Source organism: Moschus berezovskii, chromosome 9 (genome assembly GCF_049115385.1).
Source record: "Moschus berezovskii isolate FMDL1 chromosome 9, NW_MosBer_1.0, whole genome shotgun sequence".
Taxonomy (NCBI): Eukaryota; Metazoa; Chordata; class Mammalia; order Artiodactyla; family Moschidae; genus Moschus; species Moschus berezovskii.
In genome coordinates, this window is record NC_142468.1 from 78,585,304 (window position 1) to 78,597,013 (window position 11,710).

Here is an 11,710-nt window from a genome sequence, read left to right on the forward strand (position 1 = left end):
TTCAAGAATATATGACACACTAAAGTTAATCATGTTTGCTTCTTGGTATTAAGAAAATTATTTTCCTCATGTTTATCATGTTTCTATATTTCATCAATAAATATTCATTATTTTTGTAATTATACAAATGTTTAAACATGAAAAATTAAATAGTGAAATATTTTTGAAAAACATACTATCATTAAAACCTTGCTTTTTAATAAATTTGAGGTTTTTTATGTTACACCTAGACAACAATAATTGCTCTGTAAAAAGTTACATGGATTATAACTATGGGGATTTTTAATCTGAAATTTAGTAACTAAAATAAGCAACAATTAAGTTGCACATAAAGAACAAAATCCAAATATTCAGTTTTTTTAACATAAAATAAGAGTTTTGCTATCAAAAAAGCTGTGTGGATATTTATAACTGCACAAAATCACAGAGAGCTATATATTAATCAAAAGTATAATTGATTTATTATAGAAAATTTAAAACTATCAATAAGTAAAAAGAAAGTTTCAATTGTCCAAGTAAATATTTATCGGGGACCAGCCTCGATATGACCCAGGGTATCCTCGGGATGAACGGCGTCGGCGTCAGAGAGAGAGAGAGAGAAAGAGAGAGAGACAGGGGCTGAGGATTCCTTGGTTTACGCTGGAAACCAATAAAACCCCAGCACGGGGCTTGCTCTGTTTACGTAGGCTGCAGGCGCCCTCTCGAATCGCTGGAGGCACCCCACCAGGGCACCCCCTAGAGTGAGTCTTAGAAGCCCAGGCAGATAAGTAAACTCAGAGGGCCCAGCTCCAAGGATCTCAACCAGAAAAAGGAGAATAGAGAAAAGGATGGAAAAAGAGAAAGAACGACACAGGGAGACCAAGCTTCAGTGAGCAAGGCCCAAAACTTTACTTTCCAGTGCTGCTTTTATACCCTAAGTTATGCGCATAAGAAACAGAGAAAGGGAGGTATAGATTCACACCAAAATCACGTGGGGTCAGCAGTCTTGACCCTTATCAGGATCAGGGCTTATTTTTGTGTATCTCGTGATAAAAGTTTTTAGTTTTTACATCATCTTCTGGCCAGGGGGCCTGCTAACAGTTTTATGGCCCTCTCTCCTGACAATAGGTTAGTTAGCAAGTAAAAGACTTTTCTTTTAAGGTGACTTTCCTAAAGTTAGGTGCTAGACACATAACAAAGTTACATTCCTATAAGGCACCGGTGTAGTGAGCTGCAAGAAAGGAACTTATTAACTTAAGATCTAATGTGGTTAAATCAAAGGCTACTACTTATATTCTCTATATGTGATTAATATATTTCCAAGGATACAATAGATAGAGGAAACTGCAGCAAGCATTGATTCAACAATGAAATCTTTTTTAGTACTACTCTAATGATTTTAACTTCTTCAACAGATTCCTGTATTTTAGAATATTAGGCTTTCTGTCCTTGCATGTCTGGGAGGCTGTAAATAGTCACACTCGTAGTTGTAAGAGCCCTGACAAACTTGTCATGCAAGTTAGAAAGCTATCAGAGGGGCTTGGATTGGAACACTCCTATTAAGCCGAGGAGAACTTTTAAACTACAGCTCTGAATTAATGTTTTCAGAGAAAGGTGGTTGGGGGGAAGCCCCCGTAAGTATTAGAGGACTTGGTAAGAGGCGTAAGATAGTAAAGCAGTCAGACTCCAGTTTTCTTTGGGGTAGATGCTCAGGTAAGTCCAGGGGGTTCCTCGAGCCCTGATTAGCCTTGCCCGTCAGGCCTCTTCCCAAATTGACCTTTGCCACGGGTAGGATTTCCCTCGCTGGCTCCGGGCAAATATTTATATTTTGTTGTTTTTCCTTTAGTATAGCTGTTTATACAGCTTAACTTTTCTGTGTATATAAACTTTTTTCATGTTTCAAGTATATTTTTGTGCGTTGTTTTATTTCCCTTTATTATTTTACCATTTTCTTGGGTTAATTCATCTTTTTGCAAGCATCATTTTAATAAACTGATACTTAAATTTGGGAGATTTTCTTCATATTATTCTTTGATAATTTAAATTGTTAGCATATAAATAATATTTCTATTCATATAATTTTTCTTTTTTCATATAATTTCTTTAATTGTGAAGTATATGCATTTTTACTGCTTTCTTTAATTTTTATTTGGTTTAAAATTATCTTTTTCAAAACTTGCATTCTTGTTAATTGCCTAAATGAAGATATTCAGTTCATCGACTCAAACAGGGCATGAACTATGATGATAAAATATAAAGAATATTCACTGATATCTAAACTTGAAATTATTGTGTCTTAATTCCTCAAAACTTTGCCATGTGTAGTAGCGCTGTAGACTTCGTGTCAATAGCAGCTATTGCGTGTCCCCACAGTCCTCAGTAGACTATTACCCATTTCATTTCATGCAGTGGCACCTTCTAGCTATTGCTCATATGAACGGATGAAATATGCAAACACAGTCCCTGGACTGCTAATTCTTCCATATAAGAGAAATCATTTCTTTGTGCCCAGTTTGATAGGAGTCAAACAAAGGAGTAACTTTAATGTATGAATAAACATCATGTGATTCTATTTAGATCAATAAAAGCATACTATGTACCCATAAGTCCACAGCTATGACTTAAGATGAGAAATGTTATTATAGATAATAATAAGCTGGATGGAAATTTATTATAACAATAATATGCAGGACAGACATTCAGCAAACTTAAGTAAGAGTTATTACTTAGGTAATGAGCTAGCAATAAGACCAAAGTGGCAAATAAACTTCCCTCTAGCCATTTTTACAGGGTGGAGCCTCAGTTATCATCATAGAAAATGACACAGGGTTATCATAGTAGCCTAACCATCTACAGTGTGATGATTTCTTATCTCAGATAAAACCTTTATAGACTCTAATGCCTGTACACTGGAATTTTAAATTCTATCTTCTAGTTTTATTTTTTTCTAAAGATCATAATTTTTAAAAAATATTAATATCTTAGTGAAATGTAATATTGCCTTGAGACAATGTAAAATAGGGGAAGGAAAATGCTGACTGATGGAAGATAGAGATGCATCAAGTTGCAGCTAAAAGTCCAGTACTGGTGACTTCAAAAAATATTGGCTGTTTCATCAGTATCTCAAAGCTAGAGTTGTTGGGAAATATGTATTCATATCATCTAAGAAAAAATAATTTCTTCCAGCTAACCAATCAAGATGCATCCTAGAGAAAAAGCTCACTTTTGAAATAAGGTTCTTACATTTTATGTGAAATATCTTATCAATTTTTAACATTACTAATGCCCCATTGTTTAATTTTTTGATCCAGGTGAAACCAGATCAAATGGATGAAAACCAAACAAAGGTAGTGAGAGAATTTATCCTGGCAGGCTTCTCACAGACACAATCTATTGAAACAGGGCTATTTGTACTATTTCTTCTCTTCTATGTGTCCACTTGGGTAGGAAATGTCCTTATCATGGTCACAGTAGTCTATGATAACCATCTGAATTCGTCACCCATGTATTTCCTTCTTGGCAACCTCTCTTTCCTCAATCTATGTTATTCAACAGTAACTACCCGTAAGCTTCTGGCCGACTTTCTTGATGATGAAAAGCTCATTCCCTATGACCAATGCATTGTGCGGCTCTTCTTCCTGCATGTTGTAGGGGCAGCAGAGATGTTCCTGCTCACAGTGATGGCCTAGGATCGCTATGTTGCAATTTGTCGCCCCCTGCACTGTACCACTATCATGAGTCGAGGATTATGCTGTGTGTTGGTAGCTGCCTCCTGGATGGGAGGATTTGTGCACTCTACTGTCCAGACAATTCTCACTGTCTGTCTACCCTTTTGTGGGCCAAATCAGGTGGACAATTTCTTTTGTGATGTTCCCCCTGTCATCAAACTTGCCTGTGCAGACACTTTTGTCATTGAATTGCTAATGGTATCTAACAGTGGTTTGATTTCTACCAGCTCCTTTGTAATGCTGGTTTCTTCCTATGCCACTATCCTAGTCAAGATTCGCTCCAAAGAAGGAAGGCAAAAGGCACTCTCAACCTGTGGCTCTCACCTCATGGTGGTAACACTCTTTTTTGGACCCTGTATTTTCATCTATGCTCGTCCATTCTCCACTTTTTCTGTGGACAAGATGGTGTCTGTACTCTACAATGTTATTACTCCCATGCTGAACCCCCTCATCTACACACTTAGGAACAAAGAGGTCAAGTCAGCCATGCGAAAGCTGTGGGATAGGAGTGGACTTACTTGGAAAAAGCAAGAGACATAAGAAGATGAAGTGAGTTTTTGCAAGCAAAGAATCTTGGGTGAGAATAATTACTTTGGCAAGAATGTGTTAGGAGATGGTAGCTTAGTTGTTTGGTTATCTTCCATTAAATCATAATACTCCTATTAATGGCTTTATAACAAAATTAAACCCAGAAAAACTCCTTTCATAATGAATTGTTCTGTTTTCTGCTTCTTTTTCTTCCCTAAAGAAAATCTGGTTTCTGTTTCTGATCAATTCAGGCTTTTCCATTCTATCTACTTATCTAATCAAATTTTATTCTATACATTTTGTATATTCAGTTTGCTATTATATACAGGTACAATCTACCCTTTCCAAATTCTCATCAGTTTCTTCTCCACCTTGCTACAGGTTTTGTCTTGGTCTCAGTTTTAACTTACTCCAACTAAAAGTCTGCAACAAATTAAGTAATGAATTTATACAGGTTTCTTACTCTCCCAAAAAAAGGAATATCAGTGAGATGAGTCAAAGTGAATCAGATTTATATGACTGCATAACAACAAACTAGTCGGATATGTTAGTCTGCTTCATCACTTCACCACATTATTAATTACCATCTAGCAGTGGAATTGAGACAGCAATTGCCTCATAGTGTGGGTTCAAATACCCTTCTCTGAATTACAAATCAAGTAAGGTCCCTATCTGTAGCATGTATAAATTGATGTCTATTTTTCAGTTCTTTGTGAGAGCTAAAAATGATGACAAATATGAATGCAGATTCACCCTGGTTCATAACAGGGTTTCACTATTATTTACTCATTGAAGTTGATACTTTTTCAAGGGATACAGATGGTGAAATTCTAAATTTGTTGATTTGCCTTAATGAAACAACAGTGTAACCTACTGTAACTGGTTTGAAGAGAATGCTAGAAAGCGTACAGAAATGTCACAACATTTCCAACTTCATCAATTATTGGGCACAGTTTATATTACTGTCACTATTTTCATCAATACATTCAGTTCAGTTCAGTTCAGTCTCTCAGTCGTGTCTGACTCTTTGAGACCCCATGAATCACAGCACGCCAGGCCTTCCTGCCCATCACCAACTCCCGGAGTTCACTCAAACTCACATCCATCGAGTCAGTGGTGTCATCCAGCCATCTCATTCTCTGTAGTCCCGTTCTCCTCCAGCCCCCAATCCCTCCCAGCACCAGAGTCTTTTCCAGTGAGTCAAATTGTTGCATGAGGTGGCCAAAGTTGGAGTTTCAGCTTTAGCATCAGTCTTTCCAATGAACACCCAGGACTGATCTCCTTTAGTATGGACTGGTTGGATCTCCTTGCAGTCCAAGGGACTCTCAAGAGTCTTCTCCAGCACCACAGTTCAAAAGCATCAATTCTTTGACGCCCAGCTTTCTTCAGAGTCCAACTCTCACATCCATACATGGCCACTGGAAAAACCATAGCCTTGACTAGACGGACCTTTGTTGACAAAGTAATGTCTCTGCTTTTTAATATGCTATCTAGGTTGGTCACTCATCTCACACGCTAGTAAAGTCATGCTCAAAATTCTCCAAGCCAGGCTTCACCAATATGTGAACCGTGAACTCCCAGATGTTCAAGCAGGTTTTAGAAAAGGCACAGGCACCAGAGATCAAATTGCCAACATTTGCTGAATCATGGAGAAAGCAAGAGAATTCCAGAAAAACATCTATTTCTGCTTCATTGACTATGCCAAAGCCTTTGACTGTGTGGATCACAATAAACTGTGGAACATTCTGAAAGAGATGGGAATCCCAGACCACCTGACCTGCCTCTTGAGAAACCTGTATGCAGGTCAGGAAGCAACAGTCAGAACTGGACATGGAAAAACAGACTGGTTAAAAATAGGAAAAGAAGTACATCAAGGCTATATATTGTCACCTTGCTTATTTAAGTTATATGCAGAGTACATCATGAGGAACGCTGGGCTGGAAGAAGCACAAGCTGGAAATATCAATAACCTCAGATATGCAGATGACACTACCCTTATGGCAGAAAGTGAAGAGGAACTCAAAAGCCTCTTGATGAAAGTGAAAGAGGAGAGTGAAAAGGTTGGCTTGAAGCTCAACATTCAGAAAACAAAGATCATGGCATCTGGTCCCATCACTTCATGGGAAATAGATGGAAAAACAGTGGAAATAATGTCAGACTTTATTTTTGGGGGCTCCAAAATCACTGCAGATGCTGATTGCAGCCAGGAAATTAAAAGACACTCCTTGGAAGGAAAGTTATGACCAACCTTGATAGTATATTAAAAAGCAGAGACATTACTTTGCCAACAAAGGTCCGTCTAGTCAAGGCAATGGTTTTTCCCGTGGTCATGTATGGATGTGAGAGTTGGACTGTGAAGAAAGCTGATCGCCGAAGAATTGATGCTTTTGAACTGTGGTGTTGGAGAAGACTCTTGAGAATCCCTTGGACTTCAAGGAGATCCAACCAGTCCATTCTAAAGGAGATCAATCCTGGGTGTTCATTGGAAGGACTGATTCTAAAACTGAAACTCCAATACTTTGACCACCTCATGCGACGAGTTGACTCACTGGAAAAGACTCTGATGCTGGGAAAGATTGGGGGCGGGAGGAGAAGGGGACGACAGAGAATGAGATGGCTGGATGGCATCACCGACTCTGTGGACATGAATTTGAGTGAACTCCGGGAGTTGGTGATGGACATTGAGGCCTGGCGTGCTGTGATTCATGGGGTCGCGGAGAGTCGGACACGACTGAGCGACTGACTGAACTGAACTGAATAGGTTGGTCATAACTTTCCTTCCAAGGAATATGCATCTTTTAATTTCATGGCTGCAATCAGCATCCACAGTGATTTTGGACCCCCCAAAAATAAAGTCAGCCACTGTTTCCACTGTTTCCCCATCTATTTCCCATGAAGTGATGGGACCAGATGCCATGATCTTAGTTTCCTGAATGTTGAGCTTTAAGCCAACTTTTTCACTCTCCTCTTTCACTTTCATCAAGAGGTTTTTTAATTCCTCTTCACTTTCTGCCATAAGAGTGGTGTCATTTGCATGTCTGAGGTTATTGATATTTCTCCCGCCAATCTAGATTCCAGCTTGTGCTTCTTTCAGACCAGCATTCCTCATCATGTACTCTGCATATAAGTTAAATAAGCAGGGTGACAATATACAGCCTTGACGTACTCCTTTTCCTATTTTTACCCAGTCTGTTGTTCCATGTCCAGTTCTGACTGTTGCTTCCTGACCTGCATACAGGTTTCTCAAGAGGCAGGTCAGCTAGTCTGGTATTCCCATCTCTTTCAGAATGTTCCACAGTTTATTGTGATCCACACAGTCAAAGGCTTTGGCAAAGTCAATGAAGCAGAAATAGATGTTTTTCTGGAACTCTCTTGTTTTTTCCATTATCCAGTGGATTTTGGCAAGTTGATCTCTGGATCCTCTGCCTTTTCTAAAACCTGCTTGAATATCTGGAAGTTCATGGTTCACATATTGCTGAAGCCTGGCTTGGAGAATTTTGAGCATGACTTTACTAGCGTGTGAGATGAGTGCAACTGTGCGGTAGTTTGAGCATTCTTTGGCATTGGTTTTCTTTGGAATTGGAATGAAAACTTATCCTTAAGGTTATATTAAAACTAATTCATAGGTTTGTTTTTTGTTTATAAGCGAAGATAGGAAAATTAAAATGACATTCAAGTTTAGAACAAACTAGACACAAATGTGAAATACAAATGAAGCCTCCACTTTTTAGCGTTTTTATGTCAGTTTATTATAGAAGCCATTGCAGCAACTAATTTGGGTGACAGAGACAGAAGCCAAGAATATTTGGTTAATTCATTGGACACTTAGGTTTTGTCTTTATTATCTCTACATTTCCGAGTCAGAGTCAGATTTAGCTCTTTCCTATGACAGATGAAGACTCACATGTAGCCAGAGCTGGTGAATGTGAAGAATAGATGCAGCAAAACTCCAAGCGAGTGTTTGAACCTCCACTAAAGTGTTCTTTTAGCACTTATTATTGTTTAGTTGCCAAGTCATATCTGACTCTTTTTTGACCCCATGAACTATACCCCTCCAGGCTCCTCTGGCATTGAATTTTCCAGGCAAGAATATTGGAGTAGGTTGCCATATCCTTCTCCAAGGAACCTCCCGACCCAGGGATTGAAACCACGTCTCTTGCATTACAGGTGGAATATACTGCTGAGCCACCAGGGAGGCCCTACATATTTCCAACACCTAGTTTTTAAAATGTCCAAAATAAATGCTGGAGAGGGTGTGGAGAAAAGGGAACCCTCTTACACTGTTGGTGGGAATGCAAACTAGTACAGCCACTATGGAGAACAGTGTGGAGATTCCTCAAAAAACTGGAAATAGAACTGCCATATGATCCAGCAATCGCACTCCTGGGCGTACACACCGAGGAAACCAGAATTGAAAGAGACACATGTACTCTAATGTTCATTGCAGCACTGTTTATAATAGCAAGGACATGGAAGCAACCTAGTTATCCATCTGCAGATGAATGGATAAGAAAGCTTTGGTACATATACACAATGGAGTATTTTTCAGCCATCAAAAAGAATACATTTGAGTCAGTTCTAATGAGGTGGATGAAATTGGAGCCTATTATACAGAATGAAGTCAGCCTGAAAGAAAAACATCAATACAGTATACGAACGCATATACATGGAATTTAGAAAGATGGTAACCTTAACCCTGTATACGAGACAGCAAAAGAGACAGAGGTGTATAGAACAGTCTTTGGGACTCTGTGGGAGAGGGTGAAGGTGGGATGATTTGAGAGAATGGTATTGTAGCATGTATATTATCATATGTGAAATGAATCACCAGTCCAGGTTCGATGTATGATACAGGATGCTTGGGGCTGGTGCACGGGGATGACCTGGAGGGAGGATATGGGGAAGAGGGAGGTGGGGGGGTTCAAGAGGGGGAACACATGTACACCCGGGGCAGATTCATGTCAATGTATGGCAAAACCAACCAATATATTAATGTAAAGTAATTTGCCTCCAATAAAAAAAAATTTTTTTAATTTAAATGTCCAAAATAACATGAATTAAGACTCAATAAAAATATGTTGAATGATTTGGGGAAGAGATATTTCAAAGCTGAGGTTTTTTTCCCCATACTTGGAAAGAGAATTTGCAAATTTTTCACTGAGACATAGGAAACATTTTGAGATATGACAGAGCAAGAACTGATCAAAATTGCTTTAGTTCCTAAAATAGATATAAAAACATTTATAGATACACCACTTGTTGTCAGTGAAGACCAGATAGACACCTCAATACTGAGCAGATAATTAGGAAACCTGATTCATAATACAAATAACTAGAAAGATGTGACTTCATCTATAGAAAAGTGACTATTTATAATGACTATAAATGACTATAGTTGAATTATTTGTCAGTCTTTTAGTTTTTATTGCTTAATAACAGTATTACTAACAGAGGAGATAGCTAAGGGTTAAAATTCAGCAGGATTGAGGCAATTCATCATAAAGACATAATACAGTTTATTTTTCTCTAGAGATTAAGAGAGAATCTCTCTTGCTCCTAGACATTTTCCACTAATCAATAATATATGGGAAAATGTGATACTTAGGAATTTAAAAAATGGTTCAACATTTTGTTATAGGAGGAGAAGATAAAAAGTACATAAAATCAGTATTCTTAGAAAATATAAAATATAAAAAAACAGATATAACTATAAATTCTACAGGATAAGTGAGAATGCCTGTTTAAACAGAAGTACAAATAAAGCTCTCTAGAATTCTCAAGAAAGCAACTACCCCAATAAAACATCCCTAATACTACTATTTGATGACTTTTACTGCTTCTCCTGTCACGACCACACCACCATTTTTGCAATACCTGCATATCTGTATTTTAAAATAAGAAGTTTTAAAAAGTCCATTGTATTTCTATACACTGACAATACAAAAATTGAAAATGTAATTAAAAGTATAAAAATATACTACGTGTAAGGCATCAAAGAGCGTTCCTGGTGGCTCAGATGGTAAAGCGTCTGCCTGCAATGCGGGAGACCCGGGTTCGATCCCTGGGTTGGGGAGATCTCCTGGAGAAGGAAACAGCAACCCACTCCAGTACTCTTGCCTGGAGAATACCATGGAAGGAAGAGTCTGGTAGGCTACAGTCCATGGGGTCGCAAAGAATCAGACACGACTGAGCGACTTCACTTTCACTTTCAAAGCATCAAAAGTAAAAAGATTAAATATAAAATAAAATAGTTATATATTCAATTCATAATTATGGAAAGGGTACTGGATGAAATTCATAACTCATTCAAAAATAGTAGGAAACGCCTTAATCTTAGATAGGATATCAATAAATATCTACTGAAAACATCAGCATGTGAATTTTTAAAAAGCTTTCCCATGAGATATGAAGTGCGCCAGAATCCCAATATTACCATTTAAATAATATGCTGCTAGATGTCCTATCTAGGCAATATGACAAGGAAAAGAAACTAAAAGCCATAAATGTTGGAAACAAAGAGACAACATTGCCTTTTACAATGACATAATTTTAGCACAAGTGCATACTCTATGATTTCATTCTATAAGCTCAAGAAAAGAAAAAATAATGTATCCATTAAAAGTCAAGACTGTAGTTATCCTGAGTGGGTGGAGAATGGAAGGGGGAGTGAGGGGCCTTCTGATGCTATGTCCTCAATCTGTGTGTTCATTTTGTGAAATTTTGTTGGACTATGTGATAATTATTTGTATACTCCTCTCAGTTCAGTTCGGTTCAGTCGCTCAGTCGTGTCCGACTCTTTGCGACCCCATGAATCACAGCAAGCCAGGCCTCCCTGTCCATCACCAACTCCCGGAGTTCACTCAAACTCATGTCCATCGAGTCGGTGATGCCATCCAGCCATCTCATTCTCTGTCGTCCCCTTCTCCTCCTGTCCCCAATCTCTCCCAGCATCAGAGTCTTTTCCAGTGAGTCAACTCGTCGCATGAGGTGGCCAAAGTATTGGAGTTTCAGCTTTAGCATCAGTCCTTCCAATGAACACCCAGGATTGATCTCCTTTAGAATGGACTGGTTGGATCTCCTTGCAGTCCAAGGGACTCTCAAGAGTCTTCTCCAGCACTCTAAATGTATGCAATTCTTCAGTAAAAATGTTTATCTATAAAAGGTAAAAATAATAAAAAGTTACTTATTTGAATAGTATTAAAATAAACATCTGGCAAGGTCAAAATAAAAATGAGGCAAAAAATAATTGAATTTCGGTAGCATAACTGTCCCCCACTTAATCCCTCTCCCAATACGCCAGGCTGTTAAAGCTTTATGGGTGATTTTGCTAAATTTTCTGGAAAATACATTTCTCCCCCTGTGCAAAAGTATTCCAGAAAAATAAAAGTTCTCAAACTTATTTTATAGAACTTCTGTAAATTCAATACCAAATGAAAAAGAGAAAGTAAATAAAATTATAAACAAATCTTACTAAT

The 11,710-nt window shown here is 38.1% G+C and overlaps 1 pseudogene; it reads left to right on the plus strand.

The window, feature by feature from the left end:
- The first annotated feature begins 3,290 nt into the window (after nucleotides 1–3,290).
- LOC148776580 (olfactory receptor 4Q2-like) lies at nucleotides 3,291–4,247 on the plus strand (annotated as a pseudogene).
- Nucleotides 4,248–11,710: the final 7,463 nt, after the last annotated feature.